The 20000-nt window shown below is 44.3% G+C and overlaps 1 protein-coding gene across 7 annotated transcripts in view; it reads right to left on the bottom strand.

Moving 5' to 3' along the window:
• The window catches only part of LOC123514788 (atrial natriuretic peptide receptor 1-like), a 491631-nt gene that overhangs the window by 431433 nt on the left and 40198 nt on the right, over window positions 1-20000 (bottom strand). Inside the window, exon 1 of one of the 7 annotated variants that reach the window (XM_045272957.1) lies at window positions 1290-1314. The exons of the other annotated variants lie outside the window; for them this stretch is intronic. The gene's annotated coding sequence lies outside the window, so the exon portion shown is untranslated. Of the gene's footprint in view, window positions 1-1289; window positions 1315-20000 lie in introns of those variants that run through there. 7 annotated transcript variants of the gene reach the window in all.

Below are 20000 nucleotides of genomic sequence, written 5' to 3'. Positions count from 1 at the left end.
CTCTCTCTCTCTCTCTCTCTCTCTCTCTCTCTCTCTCTCTCTCTCTCTCTCTCTCTCTCTCTTTCTGGGACAGGTGGTGATGACTGTGTGTGTGTGTGTGTGTGTGTGTGTGTGTGTGTGTGTGTGTGTGTGTGTGTGTGTGTGTGTGTGTGCATAAGCGGATAAAAGGAAGGATTCTCGAGCATCGGTCCCCTGCAGCAAAGCCTCTCACAACTCAAGGACGAGCGGGGTGTGTGCATAACTCGCCGACGGAAAAGTGGCACAAGCTCTTCATTTTTTTAATCATCGTGGCCCAAAAAGAGAATATCGTGACATTTCTGATCCGTTATTAAATACCTCTTCGCGTCACTTCTGAGTCTTCACGAGTTTTACTACATTGCTAAACTTTTTACTTCAATACTTGCTCGAGCGTCTTTTTGAAGTGAAGTGACACAAGTGGAACAAAATATTTATCCTCCAATTATCGACAATATTAGATTATTACGTTGTATACTTTGATGTATAATATATTAACAGTACCTCTGAACGTTTCTCCATCTTCATGAATTTTCACGAACTACTGAAATCTTACTGTCAATATTTACGCTCTTCTTACCAACCAAGACCGAATATCTTCCTCATACATCAATCATGGCATTCGTAGTTGCGTTAATACACCACTGACCCTTAAAAATCAACGGAACGTCCAAGTAAAACCCAATACAATTTTTACCTTAACATTTATGTCGTGATAATCTACAACCTTACAAACTGGTTATAAAAACAACCACTATTTCCAAGGCAATGTTTTTCGTATTCACAGCAGAGAGAGAGAGAGAGAAAGAGAGGCGCCATCACGAGAGAGTATCATCAATCAGTCAAGTATTCCTGCAAACCCCACAATCACCAATGGCAATCTAAATACAGTTACCGTGTTCAGCTGGTCCATGTGATACCATCTGTCTGAGCCGGGTACGCGTCATAGGATTCCCGAAGTAGAGCAACGGATGACCCCAACAACTGATGCAATTGCCCTAAACCATTATCTCCTCATGCCGCTCCTCCATCATACCACAAGAGAGAGAGAGAGAGAGAGAGAGAGAGAGAGAGAGTACCCATTCCCCTGAGTCTATTAGCAATCACCAATTCAATATTCAGAAATCGAAAATTAAAATGATTCTAAGAGTACAATGCCAACTTTTTTCCTCGTATGTGTGTCTTCTGTATCACTGTCAACTTAACTTATGCTCCAATCGTTCATATTAATATAGAATGTGGGGAGAATGTGGGCAACAGTAAACAAACCTCACTTGAACCATCTGAGAAGTTGTTCAAAGGCTCACGGTGCTTCCCTCGTCAGCTCGCTTCCTCCACACCAAGAAACAACACGCCTCGAGGCACCGACACTTCGTCCCAGGACACCACGCCAAGTTCATGACTGAGACGGAAGCGGAAAGGAAACTTAGACCAGCGAACGAGAAAGAGAAATCTTCCTACTCCCTTCCTATCTCTCTCTCTCTCTCTCTCTCTCTCTCTCTCTCTCTCTCTCTCTCTCTCTCTCTCTCTCTCTCTCTCTCTCTCTCTCCGTCGACCACCCACGCATCCTGCTTTTGAAAAATTGTCCTTATACCACGGAAAATTATAAACAAAAGGGAATATATCTGATGTTGTGTCCTCTATGAACCTCTCCCTCCTGCCATTCTTCATTAGAAAGAACACCACTAAAAGAACTCCATGCCGTGTGTCGTCCAAATCACGCCATTAAGAATAACGAAGAGGACTCCTGTGTGTGTGTTATGCGTTACGTGAGGAGACCCATTGCGACTTTATAAGAATGCGCAATATGTGTGTGTGTGTGTGTGTGCGGTGTCGTTGTGTTGTGTGGCAGGTGCGTGTGGAAAACGAGATGTGGGTAAGTGTGTGGTTTAAAAAAAAAAAAGAGTGATGGATAACTAGAGTAATGGCCTCGTTTTGGTCGTTCACTAGTGCCTGGTGCTCAATTTGGGAAAACGGGTGATGTTCCTTCCTTCCATTCATCTCTCTCTCTCTCTCTCTCTCTCTCTCTCTCTCTCTCTCTCTCTCTCTCTCTCTGCTGCCTATTACTACAAAATCTAATTAAAAAGAAAAAAGAGAGATAAAATAACCACATAAAAAGACAAAAATAAATTAATATAAAGAAGCAAAGAAACATAACAAAGTATAATCGTTTAAAACAAAACCTACCATTATTTTTTGTCAGTTTTTCTTTCACCCAGTGGTGCAAAAATTTGTGATATTTTCCATTAACATTTTTCCTGCATTGTTGTTTCCGGTGTCAATTTTTGTGGATATTTTTTTTCTTTCCTACGTAGAAATACAATCACGTTTCGACTCGCACACACACACACAAACACACACACACACACACACACACACACACACACACACACACACACACACACACACACACACACACCCTTCCCCTCCGCTTCACTAAAAGTCCCTCCACTCTGCAATCTATCAATGTCTAAACTGATTTATTTCTTTCACCAAAGGCTCAGTTAGTTCTCAGCTGTCTCGTTCCTCCCCCTTCCTTATAATCCGCCTTGTCGCGCCCTTCCCTCCACACATACAAGCACACACACACACACACACACACACACACACACACACACACACACACACACACACACACACACGGCCCGGTAGCTCAGTGGTTAGAGCGCTGGCTTCACAAGCCAGATGACCGGGGTTCGATTCCCCGGCCGGGTGGAGATATTTGGGTGTGTCTCCTTTCACGTGTAGCCCCTGTTCACCTATCAGTGAGTAGGTACTGGATGTAAATCGAGGAGTTGTGACCTTGTTGTCCTGGTGTGTGGTGTGTGCCTGGTCTCAGACCTATCCCAAGATCGGAAATAATGAGCTCTGAGCTCGTTCCGTAGGGTAACGTCTGGCTGTCTCGTCAGAGACTGCAGCAGATCAAACAGATCAAACAGTGAATTACACACACACAAACACACATATACTCTCTCTCTCTCTCTCTCTCTCTCTCTCTCTCTCTCTCTCTCTCTCTCTCTCTTCCGTGACAGCGAGTACATGTCTTCTATTATCAACAAGTTCTCAGGGTCAGACAGTCCGGTAGTTGCAACCTTTCCTGTGACTTTATTCTCTTCAAAACTTTTGAGCTCCACCAACTCCACGTGCTGAAACTCTACGCTCTCCACACCCTTTCCCGCCTTCTCCTGCTGCTCGACTAGGGACACTTAACCCCCTACTTGTGCATCTACTACTCCCACTTCTACTCCCCCCCTCCTTCTCCTCCCTCTTTTTCTTCTTCCTCCTTCTCTTTCTCCTTCTCATCGATCGACACCTCTGCTCTCACTACACGTTAAGTACTTCCATTTAGACTTCTGGTACTCTTCCTCAGATGTTCTCCTCTGCTACATAACTCACACTGTCGTCAGTAATTACCCTTGCCTGGTGTCTGTCACAAGCCACTAAGCAATTACGCAAGGATGCTGATCCCAAGAGGGCATAAGAACAGTGAGAAGCTTTAAGGTAAGAGTAGATAGAAAACGTAGAAGAAAAAGGAAAAGAAGAAGAAGATAATAATAATAATGATGATGATGATGATGATAATGATGATGATGATGAAGATGATGATGAAGAGGAAGAAGAAATAGAACAAAAAAAGAAGAACAAGAAGAACAAGAACAAGAACAAGAACAAGAACAAGAAGAACAAGAAGAAGCAGGAAGAGTAAGAAAAGGAGTAAGAAGAAGAGAGGAGGAGGAGGAGGAGGAGGAGGAGGAGGAGGAGGAGGAGGAGGAGGAGGAGGAGGAGGAAGAGGAGGAAGAGGAGGAGGAGGAGGAGGAGGAGGAGGAGGAGGAGGAGGAGGAGGAGGAGGAGGAGGAGGAGGAGGAGGAGGAGGAGGAGGAGGAGGAGGAGGAGGAGGAAGGGGTAGAAAGAAGAGGAGTAGGAGGAGGAGGAAGAAGAAGAGGAGGACACATTACATAGAAGTAGTGTAAGATCTAAATTTCCTACTTAACTTCTACTCAATAACTGACTGACTGACTGACTGACTGACTGACTGACTAATAGACTAACTAACAAACTGACTAAAAATCCGACTAAAATCAAGCATACATGTCCAAGTAACGCCTAGTACTTAATGATAACTTCGCTTGAATAAACACACCAAAGCCATTAGAGAGAACCACGAGTACTGGATCAGAGTGTAAATGTCTTAGGATCTGGCGCACCACGTTTCACTACCTCGCATAGACTTTTACTCTCTCCGGCCTCTCGCAAACCTCCAAACCACATTAGGGAACGTCTCTTTCACTACTGTATGGTGCTTTTTCTCTTCCTCCTCCTTCTCTCAACATTTAAATGAAGTATTGATGCTGCAAGTAATGTAAAGGGATGCAATTTAAGGCCTAAAGGTTTACTGCTGTCACATTATTCTTCCTCTTCCTCCTTCTATTTCAGCCAAAGTAAAGGTAGTTTATCTCTCTCTCTCTCTCTCTCTCTCTCTCTCTCTCTCTCTCTCTCTCTCTCTCTCTCTCTCTCTCTCTCTCTCTCTCTCTCTCTCTCTCTCTCTCTCTCTCTCTCTCTCTCTCTCTCTCTCTCTCTCTCTCTCTCTCTCTCTCTCTCTCTCTCTCTCTCTCTCTCTCTCTCTCTCTCTCTCTCTCTCTCTCTCTCTCTCTCTCTCTCTCTCTCTCTCTCTCTCTCTCTATAGCATGCTGTCCTTCATTTTAGACACTTTTACTTAACTTCCCTCCTCCTCCTCCATCTCGTCCTTCTCCTCCCCATCCTCTCAGCACACCGTCCACTTCTCATACTTTAAGAAACACTCACCCACTCCATCCATGAATGTCGAAAAAACAATAAAACTAAAAAAAAAAAAAAGAAAATTCACAACAATAAAAAAGATATAACGTCATCTGAAAAAGGGGTGGGAAACTTTAGAGGGAAAAAGAGGAGGAGGGAAAGTAGGAAGAGAAGAAAGAGGAGGAGGAAAAGAGGAGGAGGAAGGGGAGGAGAGAAAAAAAAATAAACATACGCACCGCAATAAAACAAAAGAAATACAAATAAAGCTTCCATTTTTTTCAGCAAACAAAAACGTGACATGAAAAAAAAATATAAAAATAGGGATGGACAAAGCGAAAATTAAAAGAAGTGAAAAAGCTAGAAAAAAAATAAATAAATAAAACAAGCGAGAGAAATAACAAAAAAAAAACATTCCTGCATCTGAATGAATGAATAAATAAAACAAGCGTGCCTGTACGTACGTCAGAGATACAAATATAAATAGAAAAAAAAATCTTGCAGTAAAAATGGCAGATCTACAAGCAAGTCCAAAACGAATAAACAAATAAACAAGCGCATTGGTGAGATAAATAAGGAAGTAAATAAATAGACTGACAGATAGATAAACAAATAAATAGATAGATACTAGAAACTCTTCTCGCACAACACACTTCGCGAGTCACAACCTTTCCTTCTTAAATCCACAGGACACGTCACCGATGGAAAAACATGACACTTTTTTTCAAGCATTGTCCTAATGGATGAGAGAGAGAGAGAGAGAGAGAGAGAGAGAGAGAGAGAGAGAGAGAGAGAGAGAGAGAGAGAGAGAGAGAGAGAGTTTTAAAGAAAGGGTAGAAAGATACAAGAAAGGAACGAAAGAAGGAAAAGAATAAATTAAGAAAAGAAGAGGGGGAAAACAAGGATAAAATAGAAAGAATGAAGGAAAGGAGGGAGAGATGGAGAGAAAGAAGAGAAGAAAAAAGAGGAAACAAGGAAGGAAAGATAGATGAACATATACACATAGCAAAAATAAGCAGCTAATTTTACGAACAAGGCTGCAAAATATATTCAAAGTTATAAACGAGAAATTTCAAACTTGGCAAAAGCATGGAAGGAAAAATGAACCAGGCGGAGAAGAAGAAGGAGGAGGAGGAGAAGAGGAAGAAGGATCCCGTGCTTGCAACGTAAAGGAGACCATCATCTAAACTCGTAAGGAAGTTTGCCAAAATATTAACAGCGATATTATATAATAGTGTTGGCTTTCAAGTGGAGATAGGGAAAGAAACAAAAACTGCAGCCCAGAGTTATGAAGCTTGCGAAAATTATCCATGTACTCGTAGGTAAAGAAAGATAGGAAGCACATGAAGTCTGTTTCACACATAGTCATATTCATATACATCTCCGTACAACATAAGATATTCCCATCATTTTGCGAAGTGGCAGTATCGTAACCAGTGAGATTTAACTGAAGTGCGATTATTGCTAGTTTCCATACACGAGGGAAAAACCTGAAGGTATATGTGAAGGTGTTTGGAAAAAGAAATGCATTTTACTGTTTATAGAGGCGAATGGGTCTTAAAGGTGTATTTGAAATAATATGTAAAAAAGCAAAGCAAAAACAAGATCAAGAAGAACAAGAACAAAACAAAAACAAGAACAAGAACGAAAAAAACAGCAAATGGAAGCTTGTGCAAGTCGGTGAGCAAAAAGAAAAAATATGGCGTAAATTCACAAAGCAAAAAATAAAACAAAATCTGCAAAGGTGCAAAAATTATCTCCATTTTTCTCAGCGTGAAATTTTTCTTCTCCTTAATCTCGCTAATGATGGAGGGAGCAAATTGGCCAGTTTCCCTTGTCATGTGTTTTATCATCCTGAGGTAGATGTTCCATTTTTAACGCGCGCGCGCACACACAGAAGCACACACACACACACACACACACACACACACACACACACACACACACTCTCTCTCTCTCTCTCTCTCTCTCTCTCTCTCTCTCTCTCTCTCTCTCTCTCTCTCTCTCTCTCTCTCTCTCTCTCTCTCTCTCTCTCTCTCTCTCTCTCTCTCTCTCTCTCTCTCTCTCTCTCTCTCTCTCTCTCTCTCTCTCTCTCTCTCTCTCTCTCTCTCTCTCTCTCTCTCTCTACATTTGCTGGAAGAAGTCATATATTAATGCTCTTAACAGAACTGGAAGAAGTCATATATTAATGCCTTAACAGAACACCTCTTGCCTCCCTGCCAACCCTTCTTCCCTGCTCCTTTGGCGTGGCGGCGCGGCAAGTCAGGATCACCACCACCATCCCCACCAGCGCCGCCGCCATACACCCAATGACCCTGCCACAGCAAGCCCGAAGTAAAACGCAGGCAATTTCTTATCTTTGCAGTCAAAAATAGGTAATGGTCTCGCTCTCTTTTCTCCTCCGTTTGCTAAATGTTATGTTTGCTTCCATTACCGCTGTGCTGCTTCCGTGCTTCTGTAGGTATTACTTTTCTGTCTTCCATTACTGTCTACTTGATCTAAGACTTAATCGGTTAGTCAGATTAACTGTGCTTCTTTTGTGTCTCATGCATGTGTGATCCTGTTTTGTTTAGTGTCACCGTCGGTCGCTGTTAGTCTCAATCAGTTAGTTGTCTTTATTAGCATACTGTCTTGTAACATTCTCTGATTAGCTAGCGATGTTTTTCTCGTTTAGCTTGATCCCTTATGTCTGTATAAAGCTCTGTTTTGTATCACTGTCACTTTATTCTGTCAAATTCTCTGTCGCTTATACTGATTAACTAAGCATGTTTTTGGAGTTACTTGTATGTTTTCACGTGTCTATGTGAATTTGTTTTATTTTAGGTCACGATCGTTTAACTTTGATGCAATCTCTTATTTTCATTAGCTTCGTGTGTCTTGTAACACTTCCTTGTTTCCTTACCGTTATTCTACTACTGTTTGTTCACTGATGTGTTGAGCTTATTCTATTTCATATCTCTGTCAGTTAACTTTATCAAATTTTGTCAATTGTGTCTGGTAAGAATAACGCGCAGCAGCTCAGTGTGGTTCAGGAGGGTACAAGGAAAGTCCCGCAGACTAGCAGTGTGTGTTTCTCTCTCTCCCTTTGTATACTCCTGCCATGGTGAGTGATCATTTGTGTGGCGTTTGCCTTAATTAACCTATTTATCATTGGGAGCTGCCACTGTCGGCGACAAAGACGAGGAGGGCTTGTCTTGGGTGCCATCATCTCTTGCTGGGCGAAGGGAACAAAGCATGTCTGATTGCTCATGGGTGGACAATATACGTCAAGCTTTATTAATTGAAATATACCTCAACTTTTAATCCAACGTTTTATTTTCTTTATTTCCGGATTAAAACCTTACTTCATTGTTGTTGTTTTCTTCATAAAGGAGGGAATAGACCAAGCGCTTGTTCTTCATTCACGAATCAATTAGGAATGTCAGAAAAAAATATCATGCTCTGGCCTTTCATAACGAAGAGTAGACACGCATTATTTGTTCTTCACTCAACAGCTGCCATCTCCTCCACACATTCCACCCACCTCTCAGTAAAGTCAGCACAGCATCAAAATGGTTCACAAGGGTTTATATTTAGCTACAATAAACATTTTGTGAAAGATTTTAATCAAGTTTCAGTCTGTACTTTCCTTTAAGCAACCGTGTCCACTTTAGATGATTCTACGTAAGGGGTTCATAATAGAATCAAGGCAAGTCAAGGCTCATTGTTAGCTTCTGCAGTTCATTAACACAGTAAACATCATAGTACTTCACAGGATTGACCTCAGTGAGAAATATTTAGCTCGTGATGTTAAAATAGACTTCTTTTAATCATTACTTTAACTTTTTACCTTTTTACTTGAAATATTGCTGTTCATGAGTTTACAAGTCAGTACATGTATTTCTCGTTTCCAAAGAAGTGGTTCTGACCAACTGACCTGTTCGCTTATTTTCCGCTTATGATTCTTTTCACCCTCCTCTGCAACTCCCTCCATCTGATCCCTGCAGTAGTAAGGCCTCCGTGCACCATCCCTCTTACCTCCTGCCGGGTATTCAAAGGATCCTCAGCATTTTTCCTCCATCTCTCTTTTTAGCGTTGAAAGAATGTTTACCTACTCCTCACCAAGACCCTCCCTCACCCAGCTGACCGCTCCCACCTCTGTGGCGTCACTTTACACACCCGACCATGCTGCCTCCTCTCTCCAAACAAGACTGTTCTCACACCACGCTTGTCTACTCGTGTTTGGAGGATAACTGTGTGTTTGTCTCTGCATCTCTCTCTCTCTCTCTCTCTCTCTCTCTCTCTCTCTCTCTCTCTCTCTCTCTCTCTCTCTCTCTCTCTCTCTCTCTCTCTCTCTCTGTGTGTGTGTGTGTGTGTGTGTGTGTGTGTGTGTTCGTGTGTGTTTCACTGTTTGATCTGCTGCAGTCTCTGACGAGACAGCCAGACGTTACCCTACGGAACGAGCTCAGAGCTCATTATTCCCGATTTTCGGATAGGCCTGAGACCAGGCACACACCACACACCGGGACAACAAGGTCACAACTCCTCGATTTACATCCCGTACCTACTCACTGCTAGGTGAACAGGGGCTACACGTGAAAGGAGACACACCCAAATATCTCCACCCGGCCGGAGAATCGAACCCCGGTTCTCTGGCTTGTGAAGCCAGCGCTCTAACCACTGAGCTACCGGGTGTGTGTGTGTGTGTGTGTGTGTGTGTGTGTGGGAAGTATAATTTTATAGATATTAGCTTTTGCTGTGTTTGTTTTTGTCTTTCTGTGTGTGTGTGTGTGTGTGTGTGTGTGTGTGTGTGTGTGTGTATGTACGCGCTCGCTCACGCGCGCCTGTGGGTGTGTGTGCACGCGCCAAACCCTCCGGCCCAACTTCCCTCCTCTCAGACAGGCTGGATCGGTCCCTGCAACATAAGTTCTCCCACATAAAGCTCTTCCTTCTTAATGTTCGTGTTCCGGAACCGACGAGTTTCCGCAGCCGCTTCGCATGATGGAGTTCAGGCCTCACGAGTCTCTCCTCCCTCTCTCCCTCTCCCTTTCCCTCTCTCCCTTCCTTCCTCCCTCCCTTCCTCTCTCTCACTCTCTTTCCAAACTTGGGGACACAATCATCCGAGAAATATCGCACGAAAGAAAAAGAAGAAGCGTCTGTAATGCTCACGTAAGCTGTGCATCGATTACACGCCTGAGGACACTTCTGGAACAACGTCTTGAAAGTTTAAGAGGTCCACTCCTCCCCTCCGCACTTGTCATTTTTAAGGCTTCCTGTCCCTCTCCCCATGTTCCAGGTGGTTATGCCACCCTACAGCTCTCGACCACCACACACGGACACTTCTTGTAATTCTTCAATATCCTTGTTGATAATCATTCTCTTTTGGGATTTACATTTCAAGTATGGCTTTTTTTTAGGATTTTTTTTCCCTGTCTTTTGTTGTTCTTGGCTAGATCGGTATTATTCCAGTGTTTCACCACATTCCACTAGGTGTTTTTTACCCACCTCATTAGATAGAGCTCTTCATTACGAGTATTTTGAATCCCATATTTATAAGGCGCAACCTATTTATAATGGCGATACCGAATTCAAAAGATTTATTCGTATTTTTGGCGATCTCACTCCCGAGTCAATAGAGCAGAGGCAGACTGGCAGCGGCTAGCATGACTTGTTTTGTTTGAGCTATTGTTTCCGCTGATTGGTTACTTCCGTTTGAAAGTGAACCGGCGGCCAATGAAAAAAAAATCATAATTTATTCAACCAATCACGGTGGCCTTGAGGCTCGCGGTATGAATTTGAATTCAGTTTGAGGCAAGATGTCCCACTGTGCAGGTTGTGAACTGCATTACTTCAAAGTTATCGCTGAGTTTTTCGAGGACTCTGCTAAATCCGTACAGTTTTTACGTGATCACGGCGTTCTACCTACTGTGGTGCAGTGTCCTACTTGTCACCGAGACTGTATGTACAGGGAAGTGTTTTTTACCCACCTCATGAGATAGGTTAGGTTAGGTTAAGTTAGGTTAGGTTGGGTTAGGTTAGGTTAGGGTTAGGTTAGGTTAGGTTAGGTTGGGTTAGGGTAGGGTTAGGTTAGGTTAGGTTAGGTTAGGTTTGGGTTAGGTTAGGTTAGGTTGGGTTGGGTTAGGTTAGGTTAGGTTAGGTTAGGTTAGGTTAGGTTAGGTTAGGTTAGGTTAGGTTAGGTTAGGTTAGGTTGGGTTGGGTTAGGTTAGGTTAGGTTGGGTTAGGTTGGGTTAGGTTAGGTTAGGTTAGGTTGGGTTAGGTTAGGTTAGGTTAGGTTGGGTTGGGTTAGGTTAGGTTAGATTAGGTTAGGTTAGGTTAGGTTAAGTTAGGTTGGGTTGGGTTGGGTTAGGTTTGGTTGGGTTAGGTTAGGTTGGGTTAGGTTAGGTTGAGTTAGGTTTGGGGGTGATAAAAAAAAAACTGGGTGATTTGCGCCAAAAACAAGTGGTAAATTAATCAAAAGCAAGCCGAAATCTACCAGAAAAAATTTGTTTCGTCCAGAAAAGAGAATGTGGTGAAACACTAGAAATTTACCGCTAGATCTTATATAGAGAGAAACAAAAAGAAAAATTAAGTAAAATATGTCAATAAAGATAATCAGGTAAAAAATTAGAGTTCCTAAAAATGATTAAGAATTAAAAAAAAAACTTATTTCAAAGGAAAATAAACGAAACATTGATCTAAAAGTAAGGCTGTGAAAAGGTGGAATTAACTCACCAAGAACGTGTGGTAAGAGTAAAGACGTTATATAATTTCATGAGGAGGAGGAATGAAAATATGGATGGTGGCAGATGCTGAGTTTTAAGCGTTCAAGAGTCATCTTGAGTAGGCCCAGCGGCTGTTTGGTGTCTCTTTATTTTCTTACGTTCTTATGGTACTTCAATTATTATTTCAAGACACTTCTCTTGTTTTGGGTCATTCTTTAAGCACTTGTATCTTAAGTAGGCATTCTTTCTTTTTCTCTCCCTTTTTGCAACGCCTCACTAGAATGATGAAATAAAGTAGCAGACCAGTGGGTCAAGCAAAACCTTCATCCCCATTTTCCAAGTTCCGAAAACATGACGCAGAACTTTTTTTTTTTTTTTGTCTACTAGGACATGAACAAAATATTACTCAGTGAAATTCGTCTACACATTTATGAAAGGAAAACAACGCTTGGCGACAGAAGGTGGCGACCAGCCAGCGCACGAGACGCAGTGGGGTGTAGGATGAGAGACGACACTGGCACCCACTTCTTTCCCTTCGCCTACATGCCTGACCTTACCGAGAGCACCAACCTTTCTCCTCGTCCCTGCCAAGCCCGCCCTGCTGCTGTCTTGTATATCACCTCTCGGCCCTTGTTCGTGCCTTCAGGAGGAAAGGCTCTTCGAAAAAAAAAAAAAAAGGACGCCAGATGAAAAATAAACCGCAGACACCAAAAAACAAGACATGATAAGAGAATTTTTAAAAGATTAGGTGGAACAAAAGGAGAGTTTTCATTCCTTAGATGTAAAATTTTCTTTTCCTTTTCTTATTCTGTTCGTGGGCAGCGTATAATGTGATGCATACTAAACAACATACTAAAGGTGTAGCATGACATTTTTTTGTGTGTTGTGGATAGTGTTGCTGCACTGGGAGTGAGCAAAGATAATGATGATGATGACGGTGATGACGGCATGCGCATAGGATAGAATGACACTCGTATGGAACGGAAAGGGAAGGCAGAATACATAGCACGGATATGCTGCTGTAGTGGAAGTGGTGGTGGTAGTGGTTGTTGTGGTAGTGGGAATGGCCAGAGTGCAGAAAAGAAAGGAGAGGCTGTAGACATAAGTATAGATAAGCTATGGTGCCGTTAGTGGCGGTGAGTGTGATAAAGGAAGTGGTGGTAGTGGCGGAAAAGCTGTCAGTTGTAGTGGTAATGGCAGTGATGGTGGTGGCGGACAGAGAGCAGCCTCACACATAAAACTAAAGCGCGTCACACCCACACGAGGTCTCCCCAAGTTACTCCCATAAATTGAGGCGCCAACGTAGAGCCACGGGTGCTCCATAGCCTCGGTAGATGCTTCCTTAAAGGGGAGACTGAGCGGCTACCGAAGGCTGAACGCTAAGATAGAGACGCCGTGCTGGGGAGGAACAACACAGAGAATCATATTCTGAAACACTTCTGCACTGCACCTTCAGTGCATTCAAAAAGGCTTGAGTTTTTTTCTTTTTTTATTTATACCATGTGGGCTTTTCACAGGAATTTATAGGCTAAAGGGGATACTTTTTGGGGTACCTCCTATCTCAAAGCCCACCCGCTAGGAAACCGTTGCCCCGCGTGAGGAAGCCCAACCTACACTTAGACCGTGGACAGGATTCGAAACCGTGCGCTTGGAGATCCCTCGCACCCAAAGCACGCATGGTTCCACTGTTAGTTGTAGTGGTAATGGTAGTGATGGTGGTGGCGGACAGTTGATGTCAGAATCGTTTTTTTATGCATTTTTTTTTTTTTTTTTTTTTTTTTTACGATTCTAAAAAGATTAGCAAGATTTCCCCATCATCAACAAAAGAAACACTTAAGAACACGTTCAGTGATCTATGTGGTCTTTGAATATAGTCTAGGTGAGAGATCAAAGCGTTAAAGAATACGAGCCTGGGAAGAGCAGCGCAGTGAACCAGGTGTGAATACGATTAGAAACTACAGGACCAGGTGTTGACGTGAGGAAAAAACAGACGATGAGCAAGATAAGAGATGATGTAAATTGTTGGTGTGCTGGATGGAGGGGAGACGGGGTCGGGATGGGATAGTGACAGAGGGAAATGGTCTGTGTGTGTGTGTGTGTGTGTGTGTGTGTGTGTGTGTGTGTGTGTGTGTGTGTGTGTGTGTGTGTGTGTGTGTGTGTGTGTGTGTGTGTGTGTGTGTGTGTGTGGGAGGAGGAGCAGATACTGGCAACGCCTTCGTTATGTGAGGAAATAAAAACGTTTTGCTCGGCACGCTCTTGTCGAGTCAGATAAGAAAGTTCCTTTATGGATCTCCGTAGACTTTATAAGAACAGAATCAGCACCACTACCATCACCCCCCCCACCCCCACGACCACCACCACCACCAACAACAACAACAACAGCAAAACTATCACAATCACCTACATCACCACCAAGAACAACAACAAAAAGCACCGCCATTACCACCATATCAAAGACCGCATCAACAGACAGACAGACAGACAGAGAGAGAGAGAGAGAGAGAGAGAGAATAGAGAGAGCACCAAGCCAAGTCAGGCCAACCAATAAACTCCCTTAAGCTCTCCCAATGAAGGCAAGGGACACACAACAACGCGGCACAAAAATAAATCCCTCCCTGCAGCCACGAAGGAGCCGCGCAAGTGGGACTACTATTATACCCTTTAGGCCCAGACTCCGCTAACTCCACGGCGGTGGCCTAACAACCGGCGGGGTATTAGGCTCGTAAATAGCGGGGAAGCAGCGGCAGGATACGACACGAGGCTTCTCTAGGGCATGCCATCCACGCCACCCCGTCACCCCACGATAAACACGTCTCCTCTACGGGGGCGGAAATTAAAAGATAGCACCGACCTATTGTGTGGATGGATATACTGATGAGAAAACGTGAATCTGATATGTAAGGCTGGGTGATAATAGTGTGTGTGTGTGTGTGTGTGTGTGTGTGTGTGTGTGTGTGTGTGTGTGTGTGTGTGTGTGTGTGTGTGTGTGTGTGTGTGTGTGTGTGTGTGTGTGTGTGTGTGTGTGTGTGTGTGTGTGTGTGTGTGTGTGTGTGTGTGTGTGTGTGTGTGTGTGTGTGTGTGAGTGTGTGTATGTGTACAGGGGATCAATACACCCGTGGGATACTGTCACATTACGGAGCAGCTCCAAATTGCCCTTAAAGAGTGAGCACAACAGCCCAGCAAGGGAAGTGAGGTGAGGCAGGAGGAAGCAGTGGCGGGAATCTCCAGACGAACCACATCAGACAATATTGGACTGTGCTTATTGATGAGGAATGCGGCAGTATGGAAGGCGAGACATGACCGGGGAAGGTAAGAGAGGCAAGACTGGAGGAAAGATGTAAGTGTATGAAAATGAAAGGCAGGAGATTCAATGGGTTTTTTTTTCAGTGGAGAGTCTCGAGCATCACCTTTAGGCACACCAGTGAAGCAGCGAGGCATACATTACCCTCCATCCACGCCATTAACTCCACACCTACGCGAGTTACCCATCGAAGAAAACGCAATACCTGTACTAGACTAGGAGCTAATTGCGTTTTCTCTCCTCCCCTTCTGTAAGTAATCTACCAATTCTCTCCCTTCATTATCCAGCATCATCACTCCTTCAATCCTCACTTTCCACCATTCTCTTCCTTATCTACTACTTCTTTCTGCTCTTATGTGCCTCCAGGCCGCCCACTTACTGCAACCCCTCCAAGGTATCAATGTTCTGCTACAATGGCCGAGTATTACCAAGTCTCTTTTTTTTTTTTTGTCACGTATCTATTCTGTATCCATTGAACCTGCACACGCCCTCCCACATGCGTGTTCCGATCGCCCACTCAGGATTTAGTCTTCGTCCCCACCTCACCTCCATCTCCAGTCCACTCGCTACCCTCTGTCCTCCTCCTCCTCCTCCTCCTCCTCCTCCTCCTCCTCCTCCTCCTCCACATCTCATCATTTTCGTTTATTACACTGGATTGAACGTAATCATTTTCATCACATACTTTTCCTACTAGGGTGAGCGCGCAGGGAAAAGATTACACACGCACAAACACACACACACACACACACACACACACACACACACACACACACACACACACAGTCATCACCACCTGTCCCAGAAGAGAGAGAGAGAGAGAGAGAGAGAGAGAGAGAGAGAGAGAGAGAGAGAGAGAAAACAAATTAATACATAAACCTGGAGCCACGAAGCCGGAGTGACGATAACCCATTCAGCGATGACATTTTTCACTGATCCAACGGGACTTTGTGGTTATAGCGGCGTGGGGTGGAGTGGCCACACGTGACACCCTGACCACCCCCCTCCCCAAAGGTTGGATCCACACTTCCCCACACCACCTCTGCTGCAATCACGACAATCACTACCACTACTAATATGTTTACTACTACTACCACTACTACTAGGTATTAACACCACGACCATTACTGTCATCACCACCACTACTGTCACCAATGAGATCGACTACCAACACTACCATCACCACATTAATCTCACCACCGCTATCATGAACACCAACACCACAACCGCCCCCACCTCACCCATGGCCGCCGCCGCCGCTACATCACCACTAATACGCTAATATTAATGCACGAATGCCGCTGATACTTCCATTATATCCCACGCTAATACTATCACCAACACTACAGCCACCACACACAGCCTGGCTTATCACGTTTATGGGGGAGACTTATGCACTGTGGCGGCGGCGGTAGTGGTGGTGGTGGTGGTGGTGGTGGTAAGGATAATAAAACAATATAAAGTAAGCTATATACGTATGTGTGATTTGTGTGGTAGGTATTCTTAACACTTGTTGGTGGTGATGGTGGAGGAGGAGGAGGAGGAGGAGGAGGAGGAGGAGGAGGGAGAGAGGGAGAGAGGAAGGGAAAGAGGAAATAAAGAACAAAAAAATGACAAAAAAAGAGTATCTCTCTCTCTCTCTCTCTCTCTCTCTCTCTCTCTCTCTCTCTCTCTCTCTCTCTCTCTCTCTGACTTCACATCATCATTATTTTTTACCTCCACCTTCTTTCTTCTGTCCTTCTTCATAATTCTTCACGTTTTTCCCTTGGGCAACACTACCACCACAACCACCACCACTACCACCACCACCACCACAGCATCAGCCTTTGGTAGAGACACTTCAGACGCTCTTCACACAGGTCTCTCAAACAGCAGCCTCTCTTACACTGACTTTGCACGCCACCAGCCACCCACCCACGCTCTCTCTCTCTCTCTCTCTCTCTCTCTCTCTCTCTCTCTCTCTCTCTCTCTCTCTCTCTCTCTCTCTCTCTCTCTCTCTCTCTCTCTCTCTCTAACACACACACACACACACACACACACACACACACACACACACACACACACACACACACACACACACAGATACACACACACACATGAAGTTCTTCGAATAGATCTACAATGGTTAGCTATAATTTCATTACAATTTAATAAGGAAATGACCCACGTGTGAACCATCGCCCGCATTACCAGACTGCATGTGTATCAGCCTCCACGCCCCTTACTGCCCGCCACACGTCCCCTCACACACGTTCTGATTCACGTAAAAATTTGCTCGAGAGAGTGAGACATGTGTATTAGCCGGCAGTAACATACTAAACTTAGTATATTTGAAGGCAATGAACGCCACGTCGCTTCTGCTTCACCTCATTCCACACGCACCATTGATAAAAAGTCACTAATAAGAAAAATACAACACACATATAGAGATGATAAGATCAGACTCCTTTTAACCCCTTTAGTACCGTGACGCGTTTTCATATTCATTCTGCTTACAACTTGCTGACTCTATACATATTCAAAAACTTATGTGGGTGATTACAATAGTGAAGACTGTGGCCATTAATCTTCTGACCTCCATAGACCCTTCCTAATGTCAATAAAATGGTCTAACCGTACACAAATCTCAAGATAAAAAATGTGTCCCAGTACTGAAAAGGTTAAACCAAGAGACTGACATTTTCTGTTTCGCAAATCCGTTTAGTTAATCAAATAGTATTAGTATTTTCTACGCACCAACCACATGATGTTAAAGGAATATTCACACACCTGCACGTCTTTTCCCTTTCATCTTAAGAACGGCTTTGTGCAATAACAGCATTTTCTTTTCAAACCGAAATTTGTTTTTAGGATTCTCACAAAGAAGGTACAAGGTGTCTGCTGGCTTAAGAAAATCTCTGAGCTCAAATGGAAGATTTTAGCTCTGTAAAATACGTTTGAGGCCCATAAGAGAGAGAGAGAGAGAGAGAGAGAGAGAGAGAGAGAGAGAGAGAGAACGCATGTAGGCAATCAAGTACTACAAGGGCGGTGAGGTGTTTCGAGAAAGTTCCCAAAGTTAGTTTCCCCGCGTCCTTGCAAGACAACCTTCAGTCTCCGCAAAGCTGTGTGTCTCTAGTGTCGCTTCCAGATCACCTTCCCTTTACCTCTTGCGTCTGTGGCTCACGAGCAACCTCCATGCAAGAATTGTTCATCGTGGTGCTACTTTTAAAAATAACCTTTAATCATTACTGTATATGATTTATTTCTCAGTCTCTCCTTCACTTTAATAATTTAGCCACAGTTTTTTTTCTATTATCATATCGTCTTGAACTCCTCTTCCCCATGTTACTTTTACCTTAACCTTCGATCACTGCCATACATCCATATTCATATCCATATCCATCACCCTACAATATTTCCCTTTAGCGTAGCCACAACCTTCCCTATATGCCTTAACTCGGCCTCTCCACCTGCCACTAAGTTTCCTGGTGTGTTAACGCTAACTTGCCTCCTGGACTGGGCATTAAGAGAGTTAGCGGTGACCTCGGGCTTGTTATCGACTCTGGGGACCGCTATCCCATGCCCCTCTCCCCCGCCCACCCAACCGCCCGGCACCTGTCGCTCCGCCGCCCGCCCACCATCCATCCTGATTTTCCTCTAATACTGAGGTGGGGTATTTCTGGCTGGTTGGTTGGGTGTGCGTGCGTGCGTTCGTTCACAGCTAGTCTTTCGTCCTTGTAGTTGTTGTTGTTGTTGTTGTTGTTGTTGTTGTGGTGGTGGTGGTGGTGGTGGTGGTGGTGGTGGTGGTGGTGGTGGTGGTGGTGGTGGTGGTGGTGGGCTGTTGTTGTATTTGTTTTCCTTCTCACGAATGTTCTTACTTTTCTTATCATTATTATTTCTTCTTCATCATCCTCCTCCTCATCCTCACACTATTCCTAATCCTCACTATTCTTCTTTCTCTTCCTTCTTTTTTCATCCTCTTCTTCTTTTCTTCTCCATCTTCCCTTCACAATCATCTCACCCCCTTATCACATACGATAAGAGCAGTAAAGAGGGAAAGAGGAGTAGGAGTGGGAGGAGGAAGAGGGGAAGAGGATGGAGGAGGAAGAGGAGGAGGAGGAGGAGAAGGGAGAGGTGGGAGGGAGGGATATACATATACTGAAACACACATAATACATAATCCCCACAATGCACAACATATTAATTCACGGCGGGGAGTAGCAGACGTGTATAAAGTGGCTGTCTATAATGTAAAGGAGATCTCGCTGGCTGGCATGGTCTTTACTTAGTTCGCTAGTAAAGACGAGCTACCTGCAGCCTGGCACTGGCGGGAGAAGCTGAGGATCTGTCTGAATGCAGTGCTGTCAAGCCAATGGGCATCAACTCACTAGCGTGGAAACTTGCAGCCACGTCAGCAGCGCCGGACAGTGACGTGCTTGCCTATTCGGTTCCCTCGTGCTTCACTATTGTTTCCCCGACTACGTTACGGCTAGTCTTATCATCTCTCTCTCTCTCTCTCTCTCTCTCTCTCTCTCTCTCTCTCTCTCTCTCTCTCTCTCTCTCTCTCTCTCTCCCCTTTACATCCCGGCATCATCATAAATACACCTCAGACGCACTCAAGTGAGCCATATTGTGGCCACACTCCTGAGGGCGGTCTTGGTGTGGCCTCAGCAGAAACAAGCAGGAACGAGAAACGATGTAGAATGAAAAGGAAACAGAAGAACGGAAGGACAAGGATGGAAAGGGAAAGGAAGAAACAAGACCGGAAGTAAGAAAGAGACAAGTAGGGAAGAGATAGAAAAAGGAATGAAGCATACAGGGAAAGGCACCATGGCCCTACACATGAAGCTGGAGAGAGGAAGGGACAGACAGCATCACCTCGCTACGTATTACCTTCGCCAGTGTGTCAGTGGAATAGCTGGTTACTTTGCCACTCTACTCCACCATCACCTCTCCTTAACAGCACTCTTTGTTTCCTATCCAGCGCGAGAGGAAAGAAGAGGAAGGAAAAGCATCGGAGCGCGGGAGACAATCACAGAGCCTTACCAACTGTTGCACGGAGGGTCGGTGGCTTCTGGTGGAAGACAAGACAAAGGAGAGTATCTGGACCCTCCTTTCTTATTAGGCTGTCTCGTGGGTCACTTTGCTCTCCCCTGTGCTGCCAGACAAAGAATGGCTGGCCAGGACAGGAGAGAAGGGAACCAAGAAGCCGGAAGACGGATGATATTGCGAAG

Source organism: Portunus trituberculatus, chromosome 38, assembly GCF_017591435.1.
Source record: "Portunus trituberculatus isolate SZX2019 chromosome 38, ASM1759143v1, whole genome shotgun sequence".
NCBI lineage: Eukaryota > Metazoa > Arthropoda > Malacostraca > Decapoda > Portunidae > Portunus > Portunus trituberculatus.
This window is presented reverse-complemented; position numbering and strand designations above follow the sequence as displayed.